Below are 15,919 nucleotides of genomic sequence, written 5' to 3'. Positions count from 1 at the left end.
AAGCGGGGCGGGCCGCGGCACCCGCTGCGCAGCGAGGAGGGCGGATGGGTGTCCGGACCGAACCACTGGCGGGCGGCATGGGGGGGGCCCCGCTGCGGCTCAGGCGGGGCCTCCCGAAGGCTCCTGAGACCGTCCGGCGACAGATCGCCCCCGCCCCGGGGTCCCGCCCTCCCCGTATCTCTCCGCGGAGCGTTTGGATAAATTCGGCGCCCATCTCTCTTGGGAACCGCCCCCCCGCCTCTGGCCAGGGCACCGCGCCATTCCTCCCCAGCATTCCCGGGGGAAAAAAAGCGGAAGGCGGCGTGGGCTTCTTCGGACTCGGACCTTGGTTGACTTGCCTGTGCGATCTTACAATTGTGTGGCCTTGGGCAGGTGACGTTGCTTCCCCAAGCCTCAGGTTCCTCAAAGATAGAGGGGGGGAGGGAAATCACTCCCTCGCTCCCTAACCCCGGAACAAGGAAACGGAACACCGAGGATCCTCTAAAGGGCTCCCGTTGCCCTTTTACTGACCTGAAGATGTTCACCAAGCCGCCTTCTGCATCCTTATCTCCTCATCGTCCCTGCTCAAACTCTCTCCAGTTGAGCTGGTTGTTCCCCATACCTCTTGCGCGTTTTGGAGGCTGTTCACTTGTCATTCTACCCCTAGAATATAAACTCCATGAGATTAGGAACCTGGTCTATCTTGTTCACTTCTTGTATCTCCGGCGATTTATTAAAATTACAGTTTTTGTTGAAATATTATTGACTTGTAGGACTGTATAAATTTAAGATAGCGTAATTTGATTTATGCATCTCATGAAGTGATTATCACAAAAAGTTTAGCGAGCATCATCTCAGCATTCAAAAAACTAAGATCTTGGCAATCCATTCCCATCACGTTATGGCAAATAGATGGGGAAAAAATGGAAACCGTGACAGACTTAATAAAGTCTTCAAAGTCACTGCAGACGGTGATTGCAGCCATGCTATTAAAAGACACTTGCTCCTTGGAAGAAAAGCGATGACAAACCTAGACAGCGTATTGAAAAGCAGAGATATCGCTTTGCGGATAAAGGTCCATCTAGTTAATGCTATGGTTTTTCCAGGAGTCATGTACAGTTGTGGGAGTTGGACCATAAAGAGGGCTGAGGCTCTCCAACTGTGGTGCTGGAGAAGACTGTTGAGAGTCCCTGGGACTGCAAGGAGATCAAACCAGTCAGTCCTAAAGGAAATCAACCCCGAATATTCATTAGAATGACTGATGCTGAAGCTCCAATACTTTGGACACCTGGTGCGAAGAGCCAGCTCATTGGGAAAGACCCTGATGCTGGAAAGATTGAGGGCAGGAGAAGAGGGCAGCAGAGGATGAGATGGTTAGATAGCATCACTGACTCAATGGACATGAGTTTGAGCAAATTCCGGGAAATAGCGGAGGACAGGGGAGTCTGGCATGCTGCAGTCCATGGTGTCTCCAGGAGTCGGACATGACTTAGCAACTGAACAACAAATCATCTCATATAGGTACAAAATTAAAGAAATTTTTTTAAAAAAAATCTTTTTCTTGTGATGAGAACTCTTAGCAGTTACACTCTTTAAAACATTCATATATATTAATAACATACAACATAATTTATCATGTTGTACATTACATCCCTAATACTTACTTATAACTGGAAGTTTATACCTTCATCCAATCCCCCTTCCTCTGGTAACCACAAGTCAGATTTCTTTCTCTATATGTTTGTTTGTTTGTTTTTGTAGTATAATGTATCCCCAGCACTTAGAACAGAGATTGTCATAGTTTAGATGTGCAGTAAAAATTTCTGGGCTGAATTGGACTGCCCTGCTTCAAAGTGAAAGCACATGGCACTCCCTCTATTCTTTAGCTTCCCCTCCCCTTAAAGCCCCAGGCTCCTGAATATTCACTTTCATAGTTCACTTTCCTAATAGAAAAGGTGTTCTACAGGCTTCTGGTTGAATTAAGAATGAATGAATGAGCCACTTGGTGCCTACTCATGTTGGTTTCTTTAGTTGAGTCCTCTTGCCTGGTCTTTAGGAACTTTCTGGTGCCTTCAATGACCCAAACCCTGAAAGCACTGGAATTCTGGAGGGGTGAGCAGAAGCCCTAACTTGAAATAGAGAAAACATCCTTGCCCTGCCCTGCCCCTGATCAAGTCCTCAGCATCCTTCACCTGGATTATTTTGAAAGCCTCCCAAAAGGACCCAGGGGGCCGCCACTCCCAAATTCTCTTAACTCATTCTCCACACCTGTGTCAAAGATGTCTTTGAAATGCAAATCTAATCCTGTCACTCCCCTGCTTAAAGTCCTTAGATTGCTTCTCCCTATCAGTGGGATAAAGTCGAACTCTTCAGCCTGACCAAGTACCTGATAATCTGGCCTCTGGCTACACTGTAATCCTCTCCCTACTTGCCCACCCCCATTCTCACAGGTGCTGAGCTTTAGTAGCTTTAGCTATTTCACTCCTTCACATCTTTGCCTGGGCTGTTCCCAACTCCTGTTCGCCTAGGCACTCCTAATCACCCTCTAAATACCTTTTGAATCCCTTCCGAATCCCATGTAGCAGAATTAACATATCTTTTCCATTTTTCCAAAGCATGTGCCTGTATCTCTACATTGCATTGTAATGTCACTTTTACCTGTCTGTCTCCTCTACTGGGCAGAGTAGCAGGAGGAACGAGTTGACCCTGTTTTCCTGAATGCTCTGCACAGGATACAGTCTCTGGTATTCCATAGGTACTCAATAAATACAAGTGGAATTAATACATACTGCCATGCTGACAACACTGATGGATGCAGCTGAAGAGTGCAAAAACAGTAATCAGGAGTCGTGGCAATCTTTTGCAGGGGTAGCTGTTAATATTTCTTAATAGCTACTTAATTTTTGCAGTTTTCAATAATTAGTTTTTGAGATTCTCACTGACAGTTTAGAAGCTCAGGCCTGGACAATGTGGCAAAGCATTTCGCCTGGAGTTTCAGTCATCACCCAAGTTAATTAGATGTTACAGTATTAGATACCACACACACGTAGGAGTGTACATGGGTGTGTACACATGTATGTGGTAACACACAAAGTTTATCTCACAAGATAAAGGTTGAAACTAATTTTCTTGAAATTCTCACATGAGCTTCCATGGAGCTCAAGGTCCAACTCAATCAGCTTACACTTTCTTCTGTATTTAAAGCCTCCCAGGACACAGCATCATCTATTGGGACAGGAGGTGATGACTACAAGTTCATAAATTTGTGTTTATGGCAGGGGTCATAAGAAAATTTTTTAATTTTTATGGTAAAATATATATTCAAAATGGCTTATAAAATACATGTGTGTGATTTAAAGGAAAGGAATAAAAAGAATACCCATACTCACCATGCAACTTAAGAAATGACAAAGCCCTGTGTGACCCTCCTTGCTGGTCATCCTAGAGTTAACCCCTGCTATACTGGACTATATATTAACCATCTCCTCATTTTCATCACAGTTTCACTAAGCATGTGTCCTAAACTGTATACATGTTTTTGGCTCTTCTTTAAACTGAGGAAAACACGTATTTACTTTCAAATTGTACAAGAAAAAAAAAATATTTCTAGGAAGAATGAATGGCTCAGTTAATTAAAAAAATAAACACCACAGAGAGGACATGTGCGTGCATGCTCAGTTGTGTTGGATATTTGCAATCAAGCCATGTCTCTTGCATCTCCTGCATCAACAGGTGGATTCTTTACTACTGTGCCACTTGGGAAGCCCCACAAAGAGGGCAGCTCAGCCTAAACAATACACACAGCCTTATTTTTCTTTAAATGAAATCCTCCAGTACTTGTAAGTGTGGCCTGAACTACACACTCACATCCTTTCTTACTTTTTTCCTAGTATTTACCAGATGGTAGATGGGGCTAGAGCCTGGGGTCCATAGAGACTATATCCTATATTCTCTTTGTATTGCTCATGATACCCAGATTTCATCCATCTATCTCTTCATCCATTTGTAATTAAAAATAATGGATGGATAAGTACTCAGCAATAATCTAGACTTTTTGGCCTGTTTTTAAATGTATATAAATGGAATCACAGTACCTGTATCATTCTGTGACTTAAGTGTTTCACTCAACATTATGTTTTGAGGACTTATCCATGGTGAATTGAACTTTAAGCTCATCGATTTTCATCGCTGTGTTTCACAACATTCACTTTACTTCCCAAACTGAAGGAGAAGTTGCTAAAATTCAAGTGATGTTTGGGGGAAGTGATTTGGCCAGTGAGTTCTCCCCAGCTCTGCCAGAGAAGGGGGCTTTGGGCCCAGCAAATGACCTCCCCAACGGTTTCCAATAACCGGAAAGGGGAATTCCGGTTATTGGAAATAACTGGACGGGGAAGTCACATAGCTTTCCTGCAGAGCTGAGATGCCGTGTTTTTGGTGCTGAGCTGCTTTCCGTATCCTCAAGAAACTTGAGGGACAGGGAGAAAAATGATCCCTTTGGTGCTGACTCCCTGGAGAATCTGGAAGAAGAGGTCAGGAGCACTATGTAATGGGCGAAGCTGGATAATTCAGTCTCAAAATTTCAAGAGGCTCTGCAGATCCTTAGGCAACAGCAGAAGAGATGGCATTTCAAGAAGGTCCTCTCTGAGCTGGCTCTTCTGCGCATCTGAGTTGGGGTGGGAATGGGAGATGGCAGGGGGTAGCCAACCAGATCTGGCCTCTATCTGCATATTCATCAGCCCTCCCCCGCCCCCCCACACTGGTTGGCTGTGCTAGGCAGCCCCCACTGTCTCCAGTGCCTGCGGCTGCTTCTTCGGAGCTGGGTCTGTCAGATAGTGCCTTGCACTGAGAAGAGGTGGGAGGCTTCCCTTACCCAGCCACAGGCACCAGGCCTGCCTGGGGAGGAAGCAGGGAAACCAAAATCACTTCCTGACCATGGCTCTGTGCCCAAGGCTGGTAAAGGGTGGGCTGCTCCAGCTCCTGGGGTGGTGAACCCCACCTGGCTGAAGAGCCTAGGACCGGACCTCCCCGAGGGCATCTTCTCTGTGAGTAACACCATCTCTTCCGTTCACCTTGCTCGAGCACTTTTTTGTATGACGATGGAATGCTTGCTATGAAAAATTTCAAGTATTCAGAAAAGTGTAGAGATAAGGGTAACTATATCCATCTATACACCCCTCACCTAGATTAACCATTGTTCATATGTTGCCGTATTTGCTTCATCTCCTTTTGTTGACTGAAATACTTTTAAGCAAATCACAGACCTTGAAACTCTTCACTCCTAATACCTCATTCTCTAATACCCTGGAATGCATCTCCAAGCAGGTTTGTTTTTTTGTTTTTTTTTTCAAGATTTGTTGATGTGGAAGTCTTTATTGAGCTTGTTACAATATTGCTTCTGCTTTATGGTTTGGTTTTTTGGCCCCGAGGCATGTGGGATCTTAGCTTCCCAACCAGGGAATCGAACCCACACACCCTGCATTAGAAAGTGAAGTCTTAAGCACTGGACCACCAGGAAAGTCCCTCCAAGCAGTTCTGAAGCTCTTCTTTCATTAGATTTTCAGACAGTCTTGAGTGAGGGGGTGATGATCATCCGTATTTTAAAGAAGCAGATAAGGCAGAAAATGTGGCTTGAGGGCAAATGGCTGGGAGTGGAGCCCAGACCAGTGACTGTCAGCTCAGAGCACCCATCTCAGCCACAAGAAAGGGACTCGCCCACTGAGCTGTGTTGTTCTAGACAGCACTGACACATGGCAGCCACTGTGTAGCCTTGGGCGTGTCACTCCACCTCTCTGGGCTTCAGTGGCCTCATCCATAAAGCAAAGGCCTGGCTTGACGATCCCGGATGGTCAGTGATGTTTTTACTGATTTTCAGAAAAGACAATATAAAGAGTTATTTTTTTATTTTTTTTTTTTACGAAGCTAAATTTATTTGCATATTATGCCAGTCCTCTTTTTTTTTTTCAAACAGGGTGGTTAAGATTCTTTTTTTATGAAATAAAATGAGAGTAGATTTCAGTCTTTGTATACTTATTTTTTGTGCCCTTACCTACAAATAAAAGTGTCAGCAACTCTCAGGCTGATCCTTTTTTTTTTAATTTTATTTTATTAATGATTGAAATCTAAAAGTCTGGAAATACTCACTGTACCAGGGCATCCCTAAGCGCATTCCAGTGCTAAAGTGTCAAGGCTATGGGGCCTTCCAGACCTGCCCTAGGGGGGAAAGGAAGCTTCAGTTTAAGGAACACCTATTATCAGTGCTGGAGAGTGCAAGTTCAGGCACTGGGCATGTGTTAACATCTGCAATCCTCACCAAACCCCTAGGAAATGGCATCGTTATCAACACCATTTCACAGACAAAGAAACTAAGGAAACAGACAAAGTTAACTTGCATGAGAGCTGGTGAATCTGACCCAAGTCCAGCACCAGTAGATGATTCCATAATTCATGAGCACTAGTCACATGGACCACTAGGGCTTCTGAAGTGGTTCTATCTCAGTCTGTCAATGGTCAGGGCTGTGCCTACTGGGCCGTCAGTCTGACCTCCTCTCACCATTTCCACTATCAGCCAGTGCAGCAGGGAGAGCTACTCAGGGCTGGACCAGAGATGAATGGGTGCCTCTGCTCTTGCCCACAGCTACATGGGCCTAATGCAGGGGGCCCCAAGAAGATGAAGCAGAGGTGAGGTCATATGTGAAAACACCTTAGTAGAACATAAAAATGCTGTATGTCCTTGAGATATGCCACCTAGCACGGGTCTTAGGTGACAGCTAAAGTTTGCTGAGCCTGCTAAGGACTTGAATGGAAAGCTGTTCAGAAATACTGTGGGTCAGGCAAAAATGCATTTGTATATAAACTTGTGATTAAGTGATCGTTATTATGAATCACTGGTGGTGGGCCCTTAGATCCCATGATAATCTGCTCAGGAGAGGCTGTTTCAGGATAAGGCACTTCCTTCCATATTTCTTTAACCATATTGGGGCAGTGATCTACTAGGCTGGTCCAATCGAAATCCAACTGAGTCTAGGAAGTGAATGAACAAAATTCTGCAAAGACAAACACTAAATTTTCCCAACCCAAACTTTGCAGGAATATTATCAAGGAAACAACAATAAACCTCGTATAAACCTTGGGCTGAGCATCAGTCACAGGGATGAGGATGAGTCAGTATCTCTTGGGCTTCACATGGTGAAGGACTCCCCATGGCCAACTTGTTTTATTGACTGGTTCTCAGTGGCCCTGCTGGAGTCTGTCAGAAGTGTTTGCTGTTCCATAAGTGTGGACACATCACAGAAGGAGAGACACAGCCTGTGAGCTGCTGGTCTCACCCTAGCCTACCCTGTGGGCAGCTCTTCCCCTTTGTCCTCTTGGGGAAGAGCTTTTGGGAGATCTCGAGAGAGATTCCGTGGAAGGGCACAAACTCACAGGGAGAAAGGTTCTCAGGTCAAGAGGTGATCTGTGTAGTTGAGAATATCCTAGACACTGACTTTTCAGCTGGTGCTCAAACACTTCAACTGAAAAGAAATGACACAGAGCTTCTTTCTTATGTCTGTTATTTACTTGAAATTCAACCTCACCCACATTTCGCCCTTTCTAGTTATAAAATCCTACATAACTTTGGAGTGATCTTATGAGGCTTGAGTTCTGTGCTTGTGTTTGTAGCTGAGTTTGCTTCTCCAGTGGGGCTTTTCCTGTCTGGTGCCCAGAAATGTATGTCTGGGAAAGAAAAATGCCTGTTTTGTTTGTTTGTTTTAATAGATCCCATTTTTTAGAACAGTTTTAGGTTCCTGGCAAATTAACCAGAAAGTACGGAGATTTCCTATATATTCTCTGCCCCTAAATATTCACACCCTCCCCTATAAATGCAAGTTTTTAACTATTTAAGGCAGGGGATCCCTTTTTTAAATTACAAGAGTGAGAACATACCCATTAAAAATATGGAAAATACAGAAAAGTTAAAAAAAAAAGAAATAGAGAAAAAAATTACCTAAGGTTCCATCACCCCCAAAGAACTATTGCTAACAATTTAATATATTTTCGTCTCATGCTTTTTTTCTTTGTATTTTTAATATGTGATTTTTCTCTCCCCCATTTATTATAAAATAATGTCCTACAAACTCTTCTCAAACATGATTTTTTAAATGAATGCATGACATAGCATCACATAGATGATACCATACTTTATAATTTATTTAACCATTCTCTAGTCTTATAAATAATATTAAGGTAATCATTGTTACATAAATGTGTGGGTATCACATCAATTTCCTTTTTTTAATTTTTAAAAATGTATTTTATTTTTTAGTAGTGTCTTGATTTTACTTCTTAAAATGTAGAGTCATGACTCAAATGACATAAACATGCTTAAGTTTCATAATATAGGCAATGTAACTATTTCTCCCAAAATATATGAAAACTGAGCAAGAAATACAAATGATGAGATAACATTTTCACCTATCATGTTGGCGAATATTTAAAAGACTGACACTGACAAAGAACTGACACGCTCAGTGTTGGTGAGGATGAGGTCATATGTGTTCTTTTAAAGATATGTTGGTAAGAGAGCAAACTATTTAAAAGTATATGTACAAGTAATGCATCAGTACCTTCTGATGAAAATTCAATTAATACAGAAATATACAGTTAAAATGGAAAATTCTCCTTCAGACCCTCATCTTTATTCCCAATCAGTTGGTACATTTCTGGAGGGCAGGTGGGTGACAAGTATGAAAGTTTAACATATATCTAGTTTTTCACCCAGAATTTCCACTTCCAGAAATGTAACATAAGAAAATAATATGTTCCCAAGGATATAGATAGGAGTGTTCATCTCAATACCATCAATAATAATAATAACAATAGCTAACACATCAGCAATTTACTATGTGCCAGGAACTGTTCTAAATCCATGACATACGTTAACTCATTGGATCCTTACAACAGCGCTATGAAAATAGTGCATGCTGTGGTTATTCCTGTTTTAGTGAGAGGGAGGCTGAGTACCAAGAGGTCCCAAAGCTAGTAAGTGGCTCTAGGGATTCAATCTGGGCAGGCAGCCCCATGTCTGGGTCACGGAGTGGCCACTCGTGGTCTCCTCTGCAAACGAGCTCCATCATCAAGTGCCCTCATCCCTGCCAGCCCTGACCACGGGTTTCTGCCGAGGTTCCCACCAGCCCACAAGCAAGAGCAAGGCAGCCAGCTCCTCCAGTGGCTCGGCCGGTGGCCACCCATGACCACCAGTGCTACCAGTGCTGCCTGGGTTTCACTTTCAGTAACAACTCCTGCAGAAGTGCCCAGCACCCTGGGGACGCCAGCCCCTACCACCCCAGTCTCCTCAAGGCCAACTCAGGCACTGATGAGCCACCACCTTTTTCGAGAAGTCCACACCCCTTTTCATGGCCACGATGTTGAAGTCCTCAGTCCCCCAGCGTCCAGCGGCATGGTCACCCGTGACCTGGCTTAGAAAACCATGAGGAAGCAGCAGCCTGGTGGCTGGCCAAACAAAAGCAACACCAGGCCCCCATCCAGAGTGGCCACCACCAACTACCGGGCTTCCTTCCAAGGCCCTAGGCGCTAAGAGCCCTGCCCCACCCCTCCGCTTCCCCCAGCTCCCCACCTCAAGACTTCACGGGCAGTAGCCAGCAGAAGCAGCTCCATTCTTTAATATCAGAACAGCAAAACGCCAAAAAGGAAGTTGAGAGAATCTTCCCCTTTACTATTCAAGCCACACGAGAACCTTCCCGACACCCCAGAACTCTGTGCCTGGCACCAAGTGGAAAGTCAACCAGCAAAAAATTAAAAAAAAACAACAACAATTCCAAGCAGACTCCAGGGTCCATGCTCTCAACTCCTCTCTATGGCTATAACAATGAAAACAGAGGAATGAATCTAACTGTCCCTAGAAAGGGGCAGAGGAGCCTGGTGGGCTACTGTCCATGGGATTGCAAAGAATTGGACAGGACTGAGTGACTAAGCACACACACACAGAAAGAGAATTTACCAAATAAGTTATGGTCCATCCATGCAATGGACTACTATCAACTTTTACAATGTTGCTGCAGATTAATGTTCTTTGACACAAAAAAAGGGAACAATGGAAAGCTACAGAACTATGTACTTATGATTCCATTTTATTTTTTTAAATAAATAGAATTATGAAAATTATGGAACTTTGTACACAGAGAAAAAATTCGGAAAAAATGATGAACACCAAAATGTTGGCTGTGATTTTCTTTTTTTCTGGGAGGCAGCATTATAAGTGTCTTTCTTCTCCTATTAACACATTTCTGTATTTGGGAAGTAAAATGATCCTGTATTACTTTCATGACTTTCACTTTTCAAGGAAAGCAGTAAACCTATTTTTAAAGGGTTGTGACAATGGTCACTTCTATCGGTGAGTGTGAGAGAGCTGCTAGTTAATATTCAAACAGAAAGCATCGCTGCTTCAAGCCACACCCAGATCCAGGGCTCAGGCAGCAGGCTGGCCCCAGCATTAGAGGTTTCCTGTTTCTTGGCTGCCCGGATGCAGAGTCTCCATGGCTGTCCTACAGAGATGGGCGTGACCGTCTCTGGGCAACCAGCCACGGCAGGGTCTGGCTGGACTTCCAGTTTCTGATATCAAAACATTCTTGCTGATTTTTGCTTCATCACATACACCGAGTCCTGTCCTTTCCTCTGGCAGTTGTGCTGTCCAGGGCACATGGACTACACCCAACACCAGACACAATACCTTCAATAACCCACAAGGGAGGTTTGGCAGTTGGTGGTTCTACTCTCTTCTGTCTGTCTGTTTCTGTCTCTCGGTCTGGCTGCGTTGGTTTTGTTCCATGCACAAGGCTCTGCACTTGGTGTTGGAGGGATCTGAAATACCGAACCTCTAATGAGGAGACAAAAATCAGTCCAAATAAAGTGCTGAGAGAATATTTAACTGAGCACAAACCTGTTTGGTGACAATTGGTGATCAGCCACTACTTGGGGAACTCAGAGCCTGAAGGTGAGAGGAGACACACTGATTGCTTCAGAAAAGAGTGGGCATTTCAATTGGATTTTAAAAGAGGAGTAGAGGTTCACCAGGTGAAAAAGTAGAAGGGCCTTCCAGGGGGAGGGAACAGCAGGTGCAAAGATCTGGAGGCATGAGGCAGATTGGTGAGCTCAGGAAACACAGCCCAGGACAGAGCGATACAGGTTAACGGTTGAGGGTAGGGGCTCCAGAGGAGTTAGAGTAAGACCATGGTTACCAGGAGCTGAGACATCTGAACCTTATCATAAATAGGAAGCTAGCAAAGGTTTTGATTCCATGGAGCGGATAAGCAGACCTACATTTTGGAAAATTAATGTCAATGACAATGTTGCTGAGAAAACTGAAACCATCAAAAGGGACTTCCCCCACCGAGCTCCCATCACCGCACCTACCCACCTGCTGGCACCTGCCCACGTACCTGCCTTTCTCCTGCCACCACCAATGAACTGAGTGTTCTCCTCTCTAAAGTCAGCCCTCCTCATCTGCACCACATCACACCCCCTCCTTCCTACCCAAAGACAAGGCTCCAGAAATTCTCCCCCTCTTGCCTATATTAACAAATATTATCTTTCAACAACATCATTGCTATCAGCCTACAAATATCCTGTTATGCCTCCTATCCTGAGAAATTCTCTTTTTTTTAATTTAATTTTTATTGGAGTATAATTGATTTACAATGTGGTCTTAGTTTCTGATGTAGAGTTATACATATATATTATTCCTTTTCAGCTTCTTTTGCATTATAGGTTATTACAAGATTTGAATCCAGTTCCCTACACTATGTAGTAAGTCCTTGTTGTTTATCATTTGCTTTGTATGTAGTAGTGTGTATATGTTACTCCCAAATTCTGAATTTATCCCTCCCTCCATCTCCCCTTTGGTAATTGTAAATTTGCTTTCTATGTCTGTGAGTCTATTTCTGTTTCATAAAAAAGTTCATTTGTATCATTTTTTTAGATTTCACTTCTAAGTGATATCATATATTTGTCTTTCTCTGACTTACTTCATTTAGTATGATCATCTCCAGGCCCATCCATGTTGCTGAAAATGGCATTATTTCATTCTTTTGTATGGCTGAGTAGTATTCCATTGTATGTATGTACCACATATTCTTTATTCATTCATCTGTTGATAGACATTTGAGTTGCTTCCATATCTTGGCTACTGTAAGTGGTACAGACATGTGGGGCGCATGTACCTCTTTTTCCACACAGCAAGGAGGATCTGAGTTCCCCATTCAAGGCTGGAATCTGTGCCCCCTGCAGTGGAAGCTTGGAGCCCTAACCACTGGTCTGCCAGGGAATTCTCTGCATATATCTTTTTGAGTTAGAATTTTCTCCTGATATACACCCAGGAGTGGGATTGCTGGATCATATGGTAATTATTTTTAGGAACCTCCATGCTGTTTTCTACAGTGGCTGCACCAGTTTCCATTCACACCAATGGCGTGGGAGGGTTCCTTTGAGAAACCCTCTCTGACCCCACTTCTCTTTCCGGCTACTTTCCCATTTCTCTCTTCCTTACAAAACACCTTGAAAAAGTTGTCACAGTCAATGTCAGCAACTCTTCTTCTTGCTTCTCCTTAAAATTCAGTCCAACCAGGCTTCCCCTGCCCTCCACTCCACCAAAACTGCTCTGATAAAGACCCCAAGTGACTCTGAATAACATCTGGAATTATTAACTTGAATGGTCAATTCACAATCTTTATGTGACTTGACCTCACCCGTCTCCTAGAAACACTTCCTTCACTGGGCTCCCAGGACCTCACACACCGCTGGACCAGACTAGACTAGATTTCTTCCTACTTCGCTGATTGCTCTTTGTGTTTCCTATTTGGGTCCCCTCTTGCCCAGCCTCTTCATGCTATTAAGTCCCAGGACTCAGACTTCAGCCCCCTGCTCCTCTCTGTCTACATTCATTCCTTGATGAGTACATCCATCTATATACCAGCAACTCTCAATTGTATATTTCTAGCCCGGATCTCCCTTCCCCATTGAACCCTAGGCCTAGTCATCCAACTGCTTTCTCAGCATCCTCATTGAGATGTCTAATCATTATTTCAAATTTATCACTTCCAAAACTGGGCTCCTGATATTCCTCCCCAAGTCTGCTTCTTCTGTAGCCCTCCCCGTCTCAGTTCATGCAACTCCATCCTTCCAGGCAGAACACTTTGGAGCCATCATCAGTGATGCTTCTTTTTCTCTTGGGCCTCACATCCAATCTGTTATTAATAGCAAACCCCACTGGTTTCAATTTTGACATACATCCAGGATCTGACACCACTTCCCACTTCTTTTGCTTTCACCCTGGTCCAAGCTATCTCATCTGAATTATTATCATCTAGATGATCACAAGAGCCTCCTAAACCATCTCTCTGTTTCAACCCTTGTTCGCCACCCCTAGTTTATTCCCCACCCAGTAAAGAACAAGCCTTTTAAAACTACGTCAGGTCACGTTGCACATAGCCTTCCTCGTTTATCTTCACGTTGCACATAGCCTTCCTCGTTTATCTCAGAGTAAAAGCCAATATTTTCACAGTTATCAACAAGGCCCTGTATATTGGCCTTCCATTCTTTACTAAGTTATTACATCTGTCTCCCTTTGAATGATTGTTAGCTCCACTTGGGCAGAGGATTTTTTGTTGTTGTTGTCACCACTCAGCCAATATTTGTTGAATGAATAAATGAATGAATGCATAAAAAGGACCAGAGTGAGGAGAGGCTAGATGTTGGGGACCAGTCATGAGGCGTTGGAATTGCCCAGGTGAAAAGTTATGAGATGTGGAGTCAGGAAAACATAATGGGAACAATATGGCAGAATGTAGTTCAGAGTCATTTTATCCCAAAATTTACCAGCCATAGTGACCACATGTTGAGGATAAGAAGATGGGCAGGGGTCAAAGAGGCTCTCCAGCTTCTGGACTGAACAAGAAGATAGGTGGCAGAGAGGTAAGGCAGAGGGAAGCCATAGAGTCTGGGTTTGAAAATGTTGAGTTTAGGAAATGTTCCCTAAGAATAACTATAACCAAACCCTTCTTCTTTTTGGAAGCTGTGCTGTGCTTTGTCTCTCAGTCGTGTCTGACTCTTTGTGACCCCATGGACTGTAGCCCACCAGGCTCCTCTGTCTATGGGGATTCTCCAGGCAAGAATATGGGAGTGGATTGCCATGCCTTCCTCCAGGGGATCTTCCCAACCCAGAGATCGAACCCAGGTCTCCTGCATTGTGAGCGGATTTTTTACTGCCTGAGCCACCAGAGAAGCCTAAGAATACTGAAGTGGGTACCCTACCCCTTCTCCAGGGGATCTTCCCAACCCAGGAATCAAACCAGGGTCTCCTGCATTGCAGGCAGATTCTTTACCAGCTGAGCTACCAGGAAAGCCCCTTTTAACTGAAAATATACATGGTTTGTGTTATTGTTATTTAGTCCCTCTAAGTTAAAATATCAGTTGTGCCAGTATAGTGATCATTATTGCTTAGAAAGCAGCTAATGTATATGCAATGATCCAGTTATGCTTATTAGATGATATGATTTTAAAATAATTTTTTCGTATTATACAAATAGTGTATATTCATTGCCAAATGATCACAAGAAGTTAAATGTTTCTCTCTCCAATAGGTGGTAAACCATCCAAACTGTTGGTAAAACTTGGCAATAGCAAATTCTTTCATTTATATTAATTTGGCAAATCACTGATTTCTATTTTTAGTAATTTACAAATGTCTTACTTATTCAAAGCCAGAATCTTCTAATTGACCAGAGAACCTAGCCTTCTTTCAGTGGTATTTCCCTCAAAATGGCACGCAGTTGCCATTGCCTCCTACCCTTCACCCTAGCGCTGGCATGAAGTTGCCCTCCGAGAGCTTGTGTTGAGTGTCTGCCAGCTGCCAGCCAGCTCCAAGTGGAGGCTGTGGTCAAGTCTACCAACTAGAACCCACTGGCTCCAGAAGAGCTGGGATTTCCTAAAGCAGAGAATTCCAAGCAAGTTTCAAGATGAAAATGGGAAGAAAGCAAAGTCTCTCCCACCAGCATTTGTACTAGAGAAGCAATCAAGAGTGGAACTCTGTAGAGAAAAAAGAAATTCACTTAAATTTTCTAGGAAAGGATGAATCTGCTTAACAGGCAGAGAAGTCAGTCTCTTATACAGGTCTTCTTATCTTTGGGGTGCGAGCTGAAGTGTGTTTGCATTAGAAGACTTGGAACCTTAGTAACTGAGAGCCATTCTTAACCTTGATGAGCCTCAATTTCCTCATCTACAAAATGGGAGAATTACACCAGCTGTCAAGGTTGGTGTGAGATGTAATGACTTTACATATATGAATGTTTCATAAGCTCAAAGTGCCTTATACCTGCTACCCAAAGCCTCCTGCACGTACATTAGCTCCTGGCTCAAGTGCAGCGTACTTCGATATTCATGGGAATAAAACAGCTTTATGCAGCCTTTTCTAACATTGCTCCCTCATTCTCCCATACCTTCATCCCAGTCCCTCATTGTGTTTTTTCCTCATAGCAGTTATCGCGACCTGAAAATGTACTTATTTATTCTCTCTTCCCCTGCTAGATGTCCTACTCTATGAGAGCAAGACTATGCTGTTTTATTCACCACAGACTCTCCAAGTGTCCAGAAGAAGTCCTGATGTACTGCTGCTGCTGCTGCTAAGTCGCTTCAGTCGTGTCCGACTCTGTGTGACCCCATAGACGGCAGCCCACCAGGCTCCCCCATCCCTGGGATTCTCCAGGCAAGAACACTGGAGTGGGTTGCCATTTCCTTCTCCAATGCATGAAAGGGAAAGTGAAAGTGAAGTTGCTTAGTTGTGTCTGACTCGTAGCGACCTCATGGACTGCAGCCTACCAGGCTTCTCCGTCCATGGGATTTTCCAGGCAAGAGGATTGGAGTGGGCTGCCATTGCCTTCTCCATCGTCTT

The 15,919-nt window shown here is 43.8% G+C and overlaps 1 protein-coding gene across 1 annotated transcript in view; it reads left to right on the top strand.

Moving 5' to 3' along the window:
* The first annotated feature begins 16 nt into the window (after positions 1-16).
* Positions 17-15,919, top strand: part of PROX2 (prospero homeobox 2) — a 25,222-nt gene continuing 9,319 nt past the window's right edge. The window contains exon 1 of the mRNA XM_081509233.1: positions 17-1,270. The gene's annotated coding sequence lies outside the window, so the exon portion shown is untranslated. The remainder of the gene's footprint in view (positions 1,271-15,919) is intronic.

This window comes from Giraffa tippelskirchi, chromosome 7 (genome assembly GCF_054371585.1).
Source record: "Giraffa tippelskirchi isolate mGirTip1 chromosome 7, T2T-mGirTip1v1.2.pri, whole genome shotgun sequence".
In the NCBI taxonomy this organism is placed as follows: Eukaryota; Metazoa; Chordata; class Mammalia; order Artiodactyla; family Giraffidae; genus Giraffa; species Giraffa tippelskirchi.
The sequence above is the reverse complement of the archived record's forward strand: the minus strand, read 5'-3'. Positions and strand labels throughout refer to the sequence as shown.